General features: G+C 47.7%; 1 protein-coding gene across 2 annotated transcripts in view; it reads right to left on the bottom strand.

Moving 5' to 3' along the window:
• Positions 1-4,122, bottom strand: part of NCKAP5L (NCK associated protein 5 like) — a 30,845-nt gene extending 26,723 nt beyond the window's left edge. The window contains exon 1 of one of the 2 annotated variants that reach the window (XM_055127401.1): positions 3,713-4,122. The gene's annotated coding sequence lies outside the window, so the exon portion shown is untranslated. The remainder of the gene's footprint in view (positions 1-3,712) is intronic. The other variant, XM_004601809.2, reaches the window with a different exon arrangement.
• Positions 4,123-18,483: the final 14,361 nt, after the last annotated feature.

Raw genomic sequence — 18,483 nt, 5'->3', positions numbered from 1 at the left:
CGATGAATGTGCAGCCCCAGCCACAGGCCTGACAAGACACCATCCAGCTGGAGGGCCACCAGCAGTAGCAACCACCAGCCCTGTCTGCCAACCCTCCGTGGCAGGGCCTAGTAGAAAAGATTAAGGTGCTGCTCTAAGAATCCGAAGATGCTTTTCTTCAATCTAAGGGGCTCTGTGGACTCTGGTCCTTCCAGAAACCTCAGAAATTTTAGGTTCAGGAGCTGTTCTTTCTGCTGTATAATCTGGTTGTGGGGGTGGGGCGGCGGGGTCTCCTCCGTGGAGCTTCGGGTCCTGGGGCCACTCTTGGGGACATCCTATTTGACAGTGTGGAACTGATGGTTGGTGCTCAGACCTGGTGAAGCGGAAGCCACCAGAGCCACACTTGGCAGTGCTGGGCTGGGGGTGGGGGAGGGGAGGAGTGGCAAGCAGAGCTGGGACTCAAACTCGGGGCTTCTCGCCTGCCAGGCTTACACTCCAGCGCTTGAGCATCTCCCAGGCCAGTGTGCCATCTGCTTCAAGCTGGGCCGGTCCCTCTCCTGCCAGAGAAGAGAAGGCGGCGCAGCACCATGTCAAACACTACACAGAGGCAGGAGACTGCCTCGCACACTCATCAACGCATGAATCACTTCCCCCTCTGGACTTCAGTTTCCCCATTTTTAACACGAGGGCGTTGGACGAGACTGTCTCTCGAATTCCTTCCAGCCTATGATTCTGTGCTGTTTTGATATAGTTCAGATCCCACATTGATTTACATAAATTTGCATGTTCAGCCAGAAATCCCGAACCCCAAGTATAGAAAATCCAATCAGCCCATCAGCGCAGACAGGCTGGGGCAGGAGAAGTCTGCCAGGTCTGGGTGAGGAGAGATGGAGCAGCGGAGGAGGTGCTGGTGACCTGGGGGAGGAGCAGGGGCAGCAGGGGCACGAAGGGGCATTCACGGCGAGGGACCTCATCCCAGTATCTGGGGCTGAGGGCCAGAGATCCCTTTGCAGCTGGCAAGCAGGGGTCCTTCTTCCTGCTCCTCAGAGAGCCTCTGCTGGCCAGCCTCAGAGCCACACCCCAGAAGAAACAGCAGCTCTGCCTAGCAACAGCCGCATCCTTCACTGCCAGAGGCTCCACCATTAACCCCCTTCTGGAAACTGGCTTCCCCGGGAGCTGCCATTCTCCATTCCAGAGGCTCCGAGCGGTGCAGAAGCTTTTCTTGGGTTCTAACTGAAACACCTTTTGCTGCAACTTCACTCCTATCAGCAGCAGAACCCAGGGAAGAGGTCCTGGCTCGGGGGAGCTAGCGGAGGCAGAAGCAGAGCAGGACAATGAGCCCTGTGTCCGACTCACCCCCCCCACTCTAACCATCACTTCTCCTTTGATATACCTCTCAGCACCTAGGAGACCAAAGGATGAAAACAAACAAGAATGTGAAGGCCTTTGGCACTCGGGTTAGAGAGCAAGTCCCAACCTGGAGAGCCCGGCTCCCCAGAAAGCCCGACCCACAGGAGCAAAGGAGGCTGGCAAGTGGGGCTGGGGGATCCGCTACATGCTGCTGCCTCTGGCATGGCAGGGCCTGCGTGACCAGGCAGGGCGGCAGGGAGAAGTCCTTAAGCTCCTGGCTCAGAAACAGAAGGTGTGAGCGCAGATACAAGGCGAGCAGGGCCAGGGGCAGGGTGAGCGGAGGCAATGGGGCTCTCCCTGTCCTCTTCCTAGTGAGGGCGGGTGAGTGTACTCCCTGGCCCAGATCCTAAAACAAGTCCCAACAGCTGAGGCTCAAAACTGTCTCCAGGGAATCTCCTCACCCTGCTGGCCTTTAGCTGCCTCCTTTCTTAATCCCTCCCATCTCAATCCCAGGGTGCTCATCACAGCCTGGATGGGGAGCCAACCCCAACCAGCATCCACACCCCCAGGGACCAGTCATGAGCAGAACAATGGCCATTCTCAGGCAGGAGAAACAGACCCTAGGCCCAAGATTCTAATCCGAGGGTGTCACAGCACCCACTATCACTATCCCAAATGGAGCCATCCTGCCAGACGCCTGTTCCTGCCTCCAGTTTCACTTGTCAGTGGAGCCACCCAACATCAAAAAACTGTAAGAGAGTGGTAGAGACAGTCCACTGCTGGTTTTTACAGAAGAGGAAAAGAGCACCAAGACACAACTGTCTTGACCAAGGTCACACAGCAAGTGTGGAAGAGCAGGGGCCAGAGCTCTGGCTCTGGGTGCACAGTGATGGCAGCTGTGTGAGCAAGTGTCTCGGTTTTGCCTGCACACTGTGGAAGAGATGTCTTCCCTGCAGCCAGGCCAAATGCCTCTCCGGGTCCTCACGCTCTAATGGCCTGAACTTAAGAAAGATGTCTCAGGGCCTCAGTCACCTCATGCAAGGCCACAGACTTTGCAAACAAAACTGTACTATGTGATCCACATATGAATACACAGGTTTCTCTGAGGTAGGAAGCCCATTAACCTCAGGATGTTCTTAGCAATCTACAAGGCAGCAATAAGAGAAATGAATTTTGTGCGCATCTTATCAGACCAGGGGTCCAGGAATGAGCTGCTGCAGGTTCTGCAAAACAGCAACTGGGCTAGGTTGTTTCTCCAAAACTACGAATTAGAGAATGGGTGGACACTGACTCCTCTTAACTGTCCCCAAGGACCACTCCACCCCAGGGTTCTGATTCCAAATGTTGCCTCAGGCAGACAATTGTGCTTAGATGAAGGACCCAGGGGGAAGGGAGAGCAGCACAGGGGGTGCTAGAGGGACGGCTTTTACTTCTCAGTCTGACTAAGGCTCTAGGCGCCTCAGGAGAACCAGGATTCAAGAAGCAGAGGAGGGACTGGCCGGGTGGATGGCGCTGAGGCACCTCAAGCAGGCCTGAGAGGGTGGGGGCCTCTGTGCCCTTGGGGCAATGCCAGCTTAGAAGATACTGCTGGACTCTGGGTTCAGAATAAGATGAGGGCTCTGGGGCTCAGACAGCCGCTTTCCTAGCTGGGCTATGCCAGGGGAGTGTCGGGCACAGAAAAATTCTCCGCATTCTTCTGGCACCGCAGCGGGGACCCACAGGGCCTTTTCTGCATGCGCTGCCCTGGCCCCACTCGCTGCCTGGCCCTTCTTCCCTCAGTTTTCCTTAGTGTTCAGACCGCGGGGTTTCCCCTCATCTTATCCCAACCCCTCAAAGCCAATGACGGGGCCCTTCCCACAGTCCCTGATCTCTCCTCTCCATCTCCCCTACGCCCTACCCCGCCAGGCCACCGGGTGCAAGTGGTGCACAGAGGAGCCCGCGCCTGCGCTTTTGGGCCAACCTCCCCCACCTCAACAACCCGCACCGCTAAGCGGCACCGGACCGTGGGACCGTGGGACGCGGCCCGGGTGGGTGCGCCGCTGGGGCAAGGTCAGTGGTTTCAAAGAGGGAGAGAGACCCGCCCCCGGAACATCCCCCTCTCCCGAAAGTTTCCCTTCCGGGGCCACGGAGTGTGCGCGAGGATGGCGGGGGGGGGGGCGCTGGAGGGGCAGTGGGGGCAGACAGAGGCTCAGCCAGACCCCCCCACCCCCAGGGAGGAGCGCAGCGCGACCGAGAGGCAGTCAGCGAGGTCCAGGCAGGAAGCCGCGACGCCCCTTCCGACCTGAGGCTGACACGAGGGCCCCCACCCCCCTGCCCCCAGTCCCGGGCTTACAGACACCCCCCATTCGCCGCATTTTAACCCCCAAGTAGGCCCGGAACTCACCGAAATCAGGCATGCAGCTGGGCCAGGGCAGGCTGGATCTGCGGGGTCCATGGCCGGAGATCAGGGGCGGGGGGCAGAGAAGGGGGGGCGCTGGGGCCGCCTCTTGATGTCAAGGCTTTAAAGGGGCCCGTAGGCCCCGCCCCCCAGCCAGACCCCGCCTCCCTCCGTCAGTACAGCCAATAGGCGTGCACTCTGTATGCGCGCCCCTCCCAGCCTCCTCCAGATGTTCCCAGGACGCGAGCGAAGTCTGCCCCGCCGGCGCGCGCCGCTTCCGCCCCGAAGGGAAGGGCCTCCCCTCTCCCTGCGGAGGGACACTGTCCCCAGGCGCCACCGAGGCGCTCTGGGCAAACCTCTCTGGCACGGGCTGGAGAGGCCCGTGTGCCGGAGAGCGGGGAGTAGGGCGCTAGTAAGGCTGAGAAGGCGAGTAGGTGAGCGCGTAGCCACGAGCATGCGCGTCTGCTTCGGTGTGGCTGGGCGTGCACGTGTGTGGTGAGCCTGGGGGTTCGTGATGCGCCTTCCTGCTTACGTGTGGGATGTTCTTCCTCTGGGATTCTCCCAGTGCCTGGAGGGAGGGAGGAAGGGAGGGAGGGAAGGAGGGAAGGAAGGAAGGAAGGAAGGAAGGAAGGGAGGGAGGGAGGGAGGGAGGGAGGAAGGAAGGAAGGAAGGAAGGAAGGAAGGAAGGAAGGAAGGAAGGAAGGAATCCTTGGAAATATGCTCTACTCACATCGCTGAGACTGAACAGAAAGAAAGGATACTACCTGTTTCGGTGGAGATGAGTTCCTTCATTACTAAAAAAGAAAACCAACAAAAGAAGAAAAGCAAATGTCCTACCTAGGTCCATGAAAAGCCTCAGAGCTCCTTTCACGAGATGTAGTAACACATCACATAAAGGAACATAAAAGTTGAGGGAATGTAGGGTACCCAAATTGGTTGAGATTGAATTCTTCACTGAAGGTGGCTTCTTAAAACGGGGTGGTTTTGGGGGCTGGAGTGAAAGCACAGCGGGTAGGGCGTTTGCCTTGCAAACGGGTTCGATTCCCAGCATCCCATATGGTTCCTCCAGCACCGCCAGGGGTAAATCCTGAGTGCAGAGCCAGGAGTGACACTGTGCATCGCCGGGTGTGACCCAAAAATGCAAAAAAAAACCAAAACCGGGGTGGTTTGTGGGCCAAAGAAAGATACAGTAGGGAGTTAAAGCGCTTACCTTGCGTGAAACCAACCTAGATTTAAACCCTTGGCACCATTTATGGTTTCCTGAGGAGTACCACCCGAGTGTCCACACCACCACCACCACCACCACCACCACCACCAAATAAAAATAAATAAAATGGGGTTTGGAGGTCAGAGAGAACTTGAATAGGATCAACAGAAGTTGAGAACAAGAGACTTGGGTAGGAAAGACCACATTGTCCGCATGGGACTGTGAGTGGATGTGGGAGAAATCAAAGTAGGAGGTTTTGTACAGAGATCAGAATGAGGATATCAATTTGACCCAAAAGGTGCTAAATCATTTTGGGTTCTTGAGACAAGCCGGATTTAAAAAACACGCTGGAGAGCAGTTATTGGAATATAACAGATGCTGTGATGGATGATGGTTACCCTAATTTGTTGTTTAACTTTTGCTTTATATTAAAACTTTTTTTCTCTTCTCCTTTTTGCTGACTCCTGGTTCAGTGCTCAGGGATCAGCCCTGGCACTGCTCGGGGTACTAGAAGGGGTGCTGGGGATCGAACCTGGGTCCATTGTGTGCAAGGCAAGTTCCCTGCCTGATACACTATCTCTCCTGCCCTCCAAATTATTTATTCTTATAAATGAAATACATGCTTCCATTTTGTGAATTTTACCAGCAATATACACCTATAATATATACCTGTATACACCTTGAACGAGATTCTGAACCATTACTTGCCCCAGATTCCTTTATGCCCTTATATAGTTGATTACTTGTATGTTCAACATACTCCATTTCTACAATTTTCTGAATTTGACTATTCTTGGATTTCACATAAGTGGAGTCATATATTCTTTTTGCATCACATTCTTAGTATTGTTTTTGAGATTCAACCATGTGTTATCTAATCTTATTGTTAAGTAATGTCCCATCAAATGAATATATTAATTTGTTTATCCATCCCCCCAGCTAATGGATCTTTCTAAATTAAATCACTATAAGATACACAGTTACAAAGGTGTTCATGATTGGGTTTCAATATCCAGTGTTCCAACGCCTGTCCTTTCATACCACCAACATCCTTCCTTCTGCCTCTCCCTCCCCGAGTCTGCTTCTATGGCAGGCACTTTTCTTCTCTTTCTTTCTCTCTTTTCTTTTGGGCATTATGGTTTGCAATACAGTACTGAAAGGTTATCCTGTATCCCTTTACCTACTCTCAGTACTTAATTCTTTTTTTTTTTCCTTTTTGGGTTGCACTCGATGATGCACAGGGGTTACCCTGGCTCATGCACTCAGGAATCACTCCTGGTGGTGCTTGGGGGACCATATGGGATGCTGAGAATCGAACCCGGGTTGGTTGTGTGCAAGGCACATGCCCTATCCGCTGTGCTATCACTCCAGCTCCAGCACCCAATTCTTGTTGAGTGATCATTTCCAACTGTCATTGTTCACAGTGGTTTCTTCTCTATCCTAACTGCCCTCTCCTCTCACCCAGCTTGTGGCAAGCTTCCAATCATAGGCCAGTCCTCCTGACTCTTATTTCTACTGTCCTTGGGTATTAGTTTCATACTATGTTTTTTATATTCCACAAATCAGTGCAATCCTTCTGTTTGTCCTCCTTCTGACTCATTTCACTTAGCTTGATACTCTCCATGTCTTCACATCCATCCATTTATAAGCAAATTTCATGACTATTTTTCCTGGTGGGTGCGTAATATTCCATTATGCAGAACTACCATAGTTCCTGTTCCAGTTGTCTGTTTTTAGGCACTCAAGTCGTTTCCAGATTCTGCCTCTGGGAATCCAAATGGCAATGCTTCAGGGAAGGCACTAAGCAAGTGGGGTGGTACTGCGTATCAAACGCATGACCTCAGGCAGGTACTTGATCTACCTGTGTATTCAAAAATAAATATGAAAGCCACAGTGACTCTCTCACTGCCTTCTTTCAGTGGTCTTGGGCTGCTTCCCCCACCCCAGGGCAGCCAATGGGGATGGGCTGACAAAGGAGGAAATGAGGACCAGGCTGGCTGGTATCAATTGCAGTTTATTCCAATCTCGTCTCTGTTCTCTTCCTCCTCCTCTTCCCCGATTCCCTTCATCCTCCTCTTGGACCCTGTACCTTCATACTTCTCCTGGGTTCTCCTGGATCCTCCCCGGTTTCCCTTGATTCTCCCTGATTCTCCTCTACATTCTACTTCATCCTCCTTCTGGATCCACTAGCCCACTATTACAGCCTTAGTTAAATCCCAAAGCATGAGGAGTTGGGGGTTACACAGAGGTGTGGTCATACAATCAGCAGAGGTAAAATCCTTTCTATAGGGGAAGCTTCTTCTAGGACAAATTCTCATTCAGTAAGATAACCAACCCAAGAGCAAAATTCCATCTGTGGGTGTGTTTCTTCTTTCCTTAGTCCAACAAACATATAAATATTTATCTTAATTCTACTCCTTAATAATATTAGTTATTTTGTATGGACACAGTAAGAGCTTATGGGATGGCTCTCCTGGGGACATCTCGCTGTAGATCTCAGAGTATAGTGCTCAGGCCAGATTAGTTTTTCCTAACCCTAGTAGGGTCCTAATTCAGTTGTTACTTTTTGGGTCATGACAGAATTTGTCCATGACCATGCTCTTAACTTATAGTTAAGTATTGTGGCACTTTGGCCTGGCCTATTTCTATGCCAGTGCAGCTCACAGCTTGCCCTGGGTCCATCCAGTCCATCCTTGGGATGTTAGGAAGTAAGGGCAGCTGAGGCTTAAGTCAAGAAAGCAGATGCCCAGGTGTGAGTATTATTCGGAGTCAATTAACTCCCAGTTACAAAAGTATAGCGTTAACTGTCTTCCTGTGTCTATACAAAAACAACATTTCTTTAAAGTAAACTGTGCAAGAGAACATAAAAGGAGAGAAGTGATCTTTCACTTATGAATACAAGTCCTTTGAAGGATCTGACCTTACAAGTTAACAGAGTCTGATTAGGGGGAAAAGGTGATAGACTGGTTGGGAAGCAGAGCACAAAGAAAGAAGTTACAGATAAACAAAGGAATGGGAGTGACTCGGGAGCACTGTGAAGGGTGTAACCCAATAAACCTAAACTCCCTGTGGCAAGGGAGATAGGACAAACCAATGTTAAGTCTAAAATGTTTACAGTGGAGGCCCCAAGTTGCTGCCCATAAATGGCTCCTCCAGCTCTTGAACGACTATGATCCAAGAGGCACACAAACCAATCTCGGAACCCAGCGGCTTTTGGCAGAAATGCATCTGCACTGTGCATTAAACTATGGCACGGTGCTATCCCGGGGTAGGGGTGTGGGGGAGAAAGGTGTTTGTCCCTTACGCCTTCCTCCCTCCTCCCCCCTCGGCATGGTTGCTGCCATCTTTCAGAACCCATTGGACAGCAAGGTCCGAGATTGCAGTGACAAGACTCGAGGGGCCTCACAGGATGGGGGGTGGAACCCAGACTTATTAATAAAATATCAGAAATCCAAAATTTCATGGCCCATATGCTCTTCATAATCAGCAATAGAAGACAAATTATCTAATGATGCCTTTTCAGCAGGTCTGATTGTTGGGGGAAATTCCAAATAATAATGATGGGTCTCGTCAAAATATTGAATGTGATCAAAGTGGAGAGAGAGTAATGTGGAGATCATCTGCCACACAGGCAGGGGAAGGTGTGGGATGGGGGTACACTGGGGTTCTTGGTGGTGGAAAATATGCACTGGTGAAGGGATAGGTGTTTAATCACTGTATAACCGAGACTTAAACTTGAAAGCTTTGTAACTTCTCACTGTGATTCAATAAATAAAAAATAAAAATAGGGGGCTGGAGTGATAGCACAGCGGGTAGGGCGTTTGCCTTGCACGCGGCCAACCCGGGTTCGATTCCCAGCATCCCATATGGTCCTCTGAGCACCGCCAGGGGTGATTCCTGAGTGCAGAGCCAGGAGTAACCCCTGTGCATTGCCAGGTGTGACCCAAAAAGCAAAAAACAACAAAAAAAATTTAAAAAAATAAAAATATAAAGAATAAATAAAATGTTTACAGCTATATTCCAACATTGCATTTTTTTTTTTCAGGGGAGGTGGGTTTTGGGCCACAGCTGGCTGTGCTCAGTACTTATTCTTCACTGATTCCTGGCTCTGTGCTCATGGATCACATCAGGAGGAGCTTAGGGGATCATATAGGGTACCGGGACCAAACCCAAGGTAGCCACATCCAAGGCAGCACCCTTGTACCCACTGTACTATCTCTCCAGCCCCTGAATCGCTTTATGGGAGGGGGGGGGATACACCCAATAGTGCATAGGTTTTTTTTTTAATTTTTTTGCTTTTTGGGTCACACCTGGTGATGCACAGGGGTTACTCCTGGCTCTGCACTCAGGAATTACTCCTGGCGGTGCTCAGGGGACTATAGGGGATGCTGGGAATCGAACCCAGGTCAGCTGCATGCAAGGCAAACGCCCTACCCACTGTGCTATGGCTCCAGCCCCATAGAATATGTATTCTTATTCAGTCATCCAACACTTACTGAACCAGTGGGGCAGGTCTAGTTTACCACAAAAATTAAACCTGATCCTTTCCTCTAATGGCTTAAAAGTCCAGCAAGAGTCAGAGAGATAATATAGAGGGTAGGGCATTTTCCTTGCCCACAGCTAACTTGATTTCAATCCCTGGGTACCATATATGGCTCCCTTAGCACTGCCAGGAGTGATCTCTGAGCACAGAGCCAGGAGTAAGTAATCCTTGGGCACCACATATGTGGCTCAAAAGGCATGTCTACTGTTGAATATTTCCAAGAAACTAAACTTTTGGAAGCAAACAGAACACCTAGATGCTTTTTACTTGTTGTTTTGTTTTGTTTTGTTTTGTTTTTGGGTCATACCCAGCAGGTTGGATGTGTAAAAACCAAATACCCTACCTGTTGTACCATCTCTCCAGTCCCATTACTACCAACTTTATTTATTTTAAATTTATTTTCCTTTTCCTCTCCACTTTGTAATTGTGGTGTCTGGAGACTGCACAGTGACCTCATATGTACTGCCACATCCCCCCCCCCTTGCCTCTCATCTCTCTCTCTCTCTCTTTCTCTCTCTCTCTCTCTCATATTCACATACACACACTTCTTTGGTTTGGGAGCCATAGCTGGCTGTATCCAGGCTCACTCCCGTTTTCTGCATTCAAGGATCACTCTGGGCAGTGCTCAGGAGACCATATATTATTCTGGGGATCAAACCTGGGTTGGCCACATGTAAGACAAGTGCCTTAAGCCGCTCTACTATCTCTAGTTTTAAAGTACATATAGACACGCCTCTCTATCCTTGTCCCCCAGGAAATCAACATGATTGTGTTGAATTCTTGAGTAAGCTAGTTTGAGAAAAAAATAATTTCTTCTTAGAACGAAGACGTTATCTTCAAGGGCTCTCACAGGCTATTATGTTAACTTTAACTTTCTCACTGGGCCTCATACTGATGAACACTATTTACATATTTTCTTTGAATTTGCTACAGACTTGAAATACAATGGTTCCTCCCAACAAGTCAGCCAATAGAAATGTTAGGGAACAGGTAAGGTTTAGTTAGTTGTTGCTTTTAAAGATTGGAGAGTCCTCAAGTAACTATTAGATTGTGCCCCTGATTATCCCAGCAATCACTGGGGCAGTTTTCTGCCATCAAGAAGTTATTTGGGGGGCTGGAGCAATAGCACAGTGGGTAGGGTGTTTGCCTTGCACTCGGCCGACCTGGATTCGATTCCCAGCATCCCATATGGTCCCCTAGCACCGCCAGGAGTAATTCCTGAGTGCAGAGTCAGGAGTAACCCCTGCGCACAGCTGAGTGTGACCCCAAAAGCCAAAAAATAAAAAAAGTTATTTGGGACAGGTACCATTTGGCCCATAGCTCTACTATCATGGTAGTTCAAGCCTCTGCATTAGTTTCCTATTCATGATATGATAAACCATCAGACTTGCTGGTTTAAAACAAACAGATGTATTTTTTTTATGGTTCTGGATGTTGGACATCTAAAATTAAGGTGCTGGCAGTACTGCATTTCTTCTGGAGACTTCAAGAGACAATCTATTTTTTGTTCTTTCTAACTGTATTTCTTAGTTTGCAGCCCTTATATCACTCCAACCTTTTGCTCCTGTCACTCCATCTATCTCCACTGGTCAAACATTCCTTTGCCTCTCTCTAAAATGAGACTTGATATGTAGGGCACATCCTGAAATCCAGATTGATATGCTGATCTCAAAATCCTTAATCAAGAGTCTTTATATTTCTACACCTCTGCAAAACCTCTCTTGCTACAATAGCATTCACTGGCTCCAGGGATTAACATCTGGATATCTTTCATAATGTTCTTTTTTTTTCTTTTGGGTTACACCCAGTGATATTCAGGGGTTACTCCTGGCTATACACTATGAAATTATTCCCAGTGGTGCTCACAGGGCCTTATGGGATGCTGGCACTCAAACCTGGGTTGGCTACATGCAAGGCAAGTGCCCTATCTGCTGTGCTATCGCTTTGGTTCCTTGCAGACTATTTCTTGTACTGCCTTAGTGAAGGGAAAGAGCATCAACAAGGTCACAAAGATTTCAAAGTGTTCTGGAATTAATATCTACTGAGAAGTAGGAGGCAGAGAGTCTCTGGCCCACGTGTCTGGCTGTCTTCCCTGGGGCCCCTCGGAGGGAGTGAGCTCCAGCTTCCCTCCCCGCCCCGAGCAGAGCTCCCATGGCCGAAGACCTCCGGAGCCTTAGCCACAGCCATGCTCAAGGCCCCTCTCCACACATTCAGACGAGCCTCACACATGAAGGAACCGGCAGTGGAACCCAGATGTGTGGGACCCAGGGTTGAGACCTCCAAGCCTGCCCAGATCAGGACTGGGCTTCTTCCGCCCAGATTTCCCATTTTCCAGTAGCTAGGTGGTCACACCCAGGGACTGCCCCCGGAACCGTGTAATCCCACCAATAGCCAACATCCAGAGACTTAAAGACAAGCTCCCGGAACCGCAAAGCGGCCGCATGACATCTTATAGCCTACTTCTCCCTCTGGGAGAACCTGGCAAGCTACTGAGAGTTTCCTGCCACATGGGAGAGGCTCGCTAACTCCCCATGGTGTATTCATATGCCAAAACCAGTAACAATGCTAGGTCTCATTCCCCAAACCCTGAAAGAGCCTCCAATGTGGCATCCTTGAAAAGGATGAGTAAGGAGAGGCTTTTAAAATCTCAGGGTTGGGGCCGGAGCGATAGCACAGCGGGTAGGGCGTTTGCCTTGCACGCGGCCGACCCGGGTTCAATCCCCGGCATCCCATATGGTCCCCCGAGCACCGCCAGGAGTAATTCTTGAGTGCAAAGCCAGGAGTAACCCCTGAGCATCGCCAGGTGTGACCCAAAAAGCAAAAATAATAATAATAATAATAAAATCTCAGGGCTAGGACGAATGGAAATGTTACTGAGACTGCTCGAGCAATTTGATGATCAACAGGATGATGATGATGATGATGATGATTATGAAGATGATAAGTAGGAGAATTCTTATTTGCAAACACAGTGATCACTTTGAAACCATCATGAACTGTCTTGTTTCTATTAGAAGTGATCACTCCCTCTCAATTGCTTTCTTCAACATGCCCTGTAGGGCCGAGGAGATAGTACAGCGGGGTGAGCATCTGCCTTGCACACAGCTGACCTCGGTTCTGTCCCTGGTGTCAGATATTATCTCCTGAACCCTGCTAGGAGTAATCCTTGGGTATTTGCCTTGCACACAGTTGACCTAAATTCTATCCCCAGCATCAGATATCATCTCATGAACCCCTCTAGGAGTGATCCCTGTGTACAGAGCCAGGAGTAAGCCCGAGCACTGCTGAGTCCGATCCAAACCCATCTTACCTCCCAAATGCTCTGTATCGCTAAAGCTAAACTCATGAGCATATTGGTAAGATGCACATTTTTCTACAGGAGAGTTTCTCATAAGGCTTTGATCTAACAAGCATAGCAGTAGTCTGATACACTTACAAAGTAAATTAGCGCCTTGTTTTTGTTTAACACTTTTACCAATTACCTTCACATCCTTTAATATATTTAGGCACAGGAAAAAGATGATCTTGGTATTTTCAATTGTACAGATGAGTAAGATGAGGCTCAGAGAGGGTAAATGACCTGACTTGGTGATCACAGTATGTTATTGGCAGACCTTCACACCAAACCTAATAATACTCTTTCTATCCTCTGTGAACAGGTCAGTCTCACACCCAGGGGCTCGAAGAACCCAGTTGATCTTGGGTTTCTAACATCTGCTTGAGTTGATCTTGGGAAACACTGCTTCTTGAGCATGAAAAAGATTGAAACCCACTTTCAGGTCTTACCCAGGGGTCAATGCTGGGGGCAAGGGCCATAGTGATGGCACAAGGGCTGGTTGGAGCACAGGCTTTATATGCCTGAGCCCTGGCATCTCATAATCCCGCAAGCACTGGTGGGATTGCCACCCACCACACACACACAAAGCTAGGGGAGACAGGAAATTTCAGGAGTTAGAGGAAAGTTAGGATTACTGGTAAATCAAGGGTACTGTGAGAGGCTAGTTGTAAGAGATACTTAAAAATGTATCTGCTGTATGTGGCTGCCAACCACCTTTCCAAAATGGCATGAGGGCCTGCTTGGTAGATAGCAGCAAGAGTACTTGGGTACTCATCTGAGAATTCTACAAAGAGAATTCTAAGACCATATGGGATTATTAAGAGTGGCATGACTGGGTCACAATGCATAAACTGAGGAAGCACTGTCACTGTCACTTTCATCCTGTTGCTCATCAATTTGCTCGATCGGGCACCAGTAACGTCTCCATTGTGAGACTTGTTACTGTTTTTGGCTTATTGAATACGCCATGGGTAGCTTGCCAGGCTCTGCCGTGTGGGTGAGATACTCTCGGTAGCTTGCCAGGCTCTCTGAGAGGGGCAGAGGAATCGAACCAGGTCGTCCGAGTGCAAGGCAAATGCCCTACTGCTGTGCTATCACTCCAGCCCAACTGAGGAAGCAAAGGAACGCTTAAGCCTGTGCTCCCTGAAGTGTCTTCCCATCTTTCTCCGCCCCCTTGGGGGGGGCGACACCTGGCAGTGATCAGACTTACTACTCTGGCTCTGTGCTCAGGAATCAGTCCTGGCAGTGCTCAGGGGACCATAAGGGGTACTGAGGTTCAAATCAGGGTCAGCCAAGTACAGGCAACAGCCCTACTTGCTGTACTATTGCTCCACCACGTGTCTTCCCAATTGTTATTTCAGTAATTTGAAAGGTATGGCAGCCAACCAGACTCTGCAGTTACCCTGCTTAAATTCTAAGTCCAACCCTGTCATTTCTGAGGTATATGACCTCGGGAGTCATTTTATCTGCTTCAATTCGCCAATAAGAAAAATTGAGGTATCTGTATCTCCATTGTTATCTATGGGTTAGAGTGTTGTTTTTTTTTTATGTAGGAGCATTGCTATTTATTCAGCTATTGATTAAGTTGTTTGAATTGGGCATGAACTCCACATTACTTTTTAAAATTTTTTTTAATTTTATAAGTTAGGTCACAATGTTTGATTACATTCAATATTCAAACACCAATCCCACCACCATTACACCTTCCCACCACCAAATTCAGGATGTTTCCATCTCAAGCCCAAATCCCTCCCCAAAACACAACTGAAGTAGTATATTTTGCATTGTCTGTTATGAAGAACTGCTAAACATGCTTACAAAAAAGTGTTCATATAGGAAACAGTGTGAAGATTGTTCTATTTTGGCAGGAGCCGATAAGACATCCTATAGGATATCACTAACATGGTGTTAAAGTTCAGTTGATGTGAACTTTGGTGTATATATATATATATATCTGAAAATATGTATATATGCATATATATATATTTCCCTCTATGATTTGTTGCCTACCATCTGAACCCCATCAAATGTGGTGTGATAATTATGGAGAATGGGTAGAGAGTGTTTTATGATGTGTTGTGTGTCTGAAAAAGCAGCCATGTTATCTAGGAAAATGTTTACTCGTGTAAGGCTCAGCGCGAGTGCATGGAGAGAGGCCTGGAGCGTGGGGGTGGTTGGGTTGTGGGGATTTTTTGGCTGCCAGGGCTGGGTCCCTTGGGGTGGGGAGGGCTCTCAACCGCCCCCCTCTGGGGTGCCCCATGTGAAACAACCTGGCGCAGGGTCCAGTGGCATGGTTATGGGGGCCTTATGTTATGCTCCCTTTCGGGAGAAGCAGCCATATGATCTGGACGGTGGCCTATGATATTATCTGGTGCCAGCAGGAGGTGGCTTATGGGCGTGACCCCTGGGTCACCAGAGTCTGGGGAAAGCGGGCAGGGGATTTCCGCTTCTGGTCCTGTTGAGCCCAGAGTCCAAGGTCACAAAGTTCCGCATTACCTGGGTTCCGTAGGACTTCATTCATGCCTGAAGCTCGGCCTGAGCGCATGGAGAGTGGCCTTGAGCGTGGTAGCAGTTGAGTTGTAGAGGTTTTTGACTGCTGGAGCTAGGTCACTTGGGGTGGGGAGGGCTTTTACCTATCCCCCTCTGGGGTGCCCTGTGTGAAATGGCCTGGCATGGAGTCCAGTGGCATGGTTATGGGGGCGTCATGTTAGGCTCCCTTCCAGGAGAAACAGTCTTGTGATCTGAACGGTGGCTGATCTCTACATTACATTTTTAAAATTCTATTCTGAATGTTAATTTTATTTTATTATTTTGTTATTATTTTTCCCCTTTTTTTGATTCATTGTGAGGTAGTTACAAAGCTTTAATGTTTAAGCTTCAGTCATACAATCATCAAACACCCATCCCTTCACCAGTGCACATTTTCCACCACCAAAATCCCCAGTATTGCCGCCCCCCCACCCCATTCCAACCTTTCCCCTGACTGTGTTGAGCTTATATAGCTGAGTCGGAGGTAGTTTGTGGGTGTGTCTCCCACATACCTAACTTTTGGCTGTTTAATTTCTTGGTAAACTTGGTCCCAAGTTGTTGGGGTCCGGCCAAAGGCACAGCAGGCAATTTTGGGGTATCAGGAAGCCCGAAGGTACCATCAGGCTGCTGATGCACTCGCCCCACAGGTACAGGTTGACCTGATGGCGGCACCAAAAAGTTATGTTATCTGGCACATGGTGCTACATTAACTTTTGTTTGTTTTCAACAACAAACAAGAATCTTTTGATTCTCAGTAACTATTAGCAGCCCTCAGACCCAGGGTCTGGACCCTTCCTGTAATATCTATTTTTTTTAATTTACTAATAAAACCTCAATTATTCTAATTACATATGAATGACTTCTAGATTTTAGTGAACATTTACCTCAAAATGTTTGGAAAACACTTCAAATTTCCATGCCAAAGGCAAAGCTTATCCTCCTCTCAACTTACCCATTTCAGTTCCCTAGGCAATCTTTCACCCATCCATTACTTCTCAGTACTAGAATTCAGATGTAATTCTTTCTGTTCACTCATTCAACTAGTAATTCTAAGCTACCAGCCATGTGTCAGACATTGTTTCTTTCTTTCATTTTTTTTTTTTTTTTTTTGCTTTTTGGGTCACACCCAGCAATGCAGAGGGGTTACTCCCGGCTCTGCATTCAGGAATTACTCCTGGTGGTGCTCAGGGGACCATATGGGATGCTGGGAATTGAACCCGAGTTGGCCACATGCAAGGCAAACACCCTACCTGCTGTGCTATCACTCCAGCCCCGTGTCAGACATTGTTGAGGGCCTGGGTAGGCAAGTTGGGCTTGAAAGAGATTAGTCCTGAGGAGGGAAAGAGGCATATAAAGAATTTCTATGAGGTAAATACTCTAATAGAGGCTTCTAGCAGACTTCCCACTAAAATGTAATAAATGCAAACTGCTACAGGAGTTGGGGAGAAACTGAGAAAATTAACAGCTGAGCCTCTTTTATAACAAATAATTTAAACAAGAGTTAGAGGAGAATGATGGGAAGCAGAAGAGTTTGTGTGGTTTAAAAATTAGTAAAGGACACATCAAGTCCGAGAGTTCAGTATAGCTGGTGTGTGGATGAAAGGTATGAAGGTAAAAACTTTCTGCAGTGTTGGGAATGTTTTCTATTAATTAGGTAGCAACCAGTCACATGTGGCTATTGGGCACCTGAAATGTGGCTAGTTTGAGGAGCTAAACTTTAAATTTTATTTCATTATACTTAAATAGCGAGTCTTTATCATTTTGAACATTTGTTTAGGCACTGAATAAGAACCTGTACTCTAGATGCTAAGGACCTATTGAAGGTTTCTAAGCACAATATTAGCATAGCCAGATACTTTCAAGTATAGAGAATGGACTGGAGGTAGATGGTATAACATGGAGCCAGCTACATGGATGGCATAAACAGGATGACATGTTACTGATACAATATATTACACTTATGAATATGGGTAGGTTTCTATCTTGAACAATTCTGAATCCTAACAAGAAAGGATTAGGTTTGGAATAAGAATGGGTTTGCTTTTAGAGACATGTTAAATTTATGGTACCTAAAAAATACCTAGAGAGATATGACTGTAACACAGGAAAATATTAATCTAGAACTGTGAGTTACAGACCACCAATTATATTTGGGATTATTAGCATAGAGGCAGTTGTTAAAGGAATAGGAGTAGACAGATTCACCTGAGGAAAAAATTCATAGAAAAGGACAAGATTAGGGGCTGGAGCGATAGCACAGTGGATAGGGCGTTTGCCTTGCACACGGCTGACCCGGGTTCGAATCCCAGCATCCCATATGGTCCCCTGAGCACCGCCAGGGGTGATTCCTGAGTGCATGAGCCAGGAGTGACCCCCTGTGCATCACCGGGTGTGACCCAAAAAGCAAAAAAAAAGGACAAGATTAGACATGAGGAATCCAAAGCTAAGTGTGGCCTATTTTGTTTTGGAATTAATCTCAAGGTGCTTGCTAAGAACAGATCTGTCACTGTGACTGTATTTAATGCTATGGAATTATACACTTAAAGTGATAAATTTATGTTACACCCACATACATACATACACAGGATTGGGGGGGCCACATGGAGTGACTCCTTGTTTTGTGCTGGGGGAGGGGAGCTCCCAGAAGTGCTCAGGGAGGTGCAGTGCTAGAGATTGGACCTGGGTCAGCCCCTGCAAGGAATAAGTAAAATAGGTTACATATATTTTATTGCAATAAAAAACAATGCAAAAAATAGGGCCAGAAAGATAATACAGGGCTAAAGTGCTTACCCTTCACATCACCAACCTCAGTTAGATACCCAACACACAGTTTCTCTTTTTAAAACCGAAATTTATTTTCAAAGAGTTGTTCACAGTAATTGATTATTCAATATTTCAACACCAATCCTACCACCATTACACCTTCCCACCACCTTTACTTCGAGTTTTCCCACCACCACCCAATCCTGCCCCAAAGGCAGATGCCAAATAATTTATTTTGTATTGTTATGAATAATTGACTAAAAATTATCCAAAAGGTTTCCTTAGAGGAAAATGTGTGAAAATTTTTGTATCTCATCTAGAAGCCATTAAGCCCCTAAAGTCGTGATCAGTAACATGTTGTGAGAGTTTGAGTTTTGTGTGCTAATATATATGTGTGT

Source organism: Sorex araneus, chromosome 2 (genome assembly GCF_027595985.1).
Source record: "Sorex araneus isolate mSorAra2 chromosome 2, mSorAra2.pri, whole genome shotgun sequence".
NCBI lineage: Eukaryota > Metazoa > Chordata > Mammalia > Eulipotyphla > Soricidae > Sorex > Sorex araneus.
The sequence above is the reverse complement of the archived record's forward strand: the minus strand, read 5'-3'. Positions and strand labels throughout refer to the sequence as shown.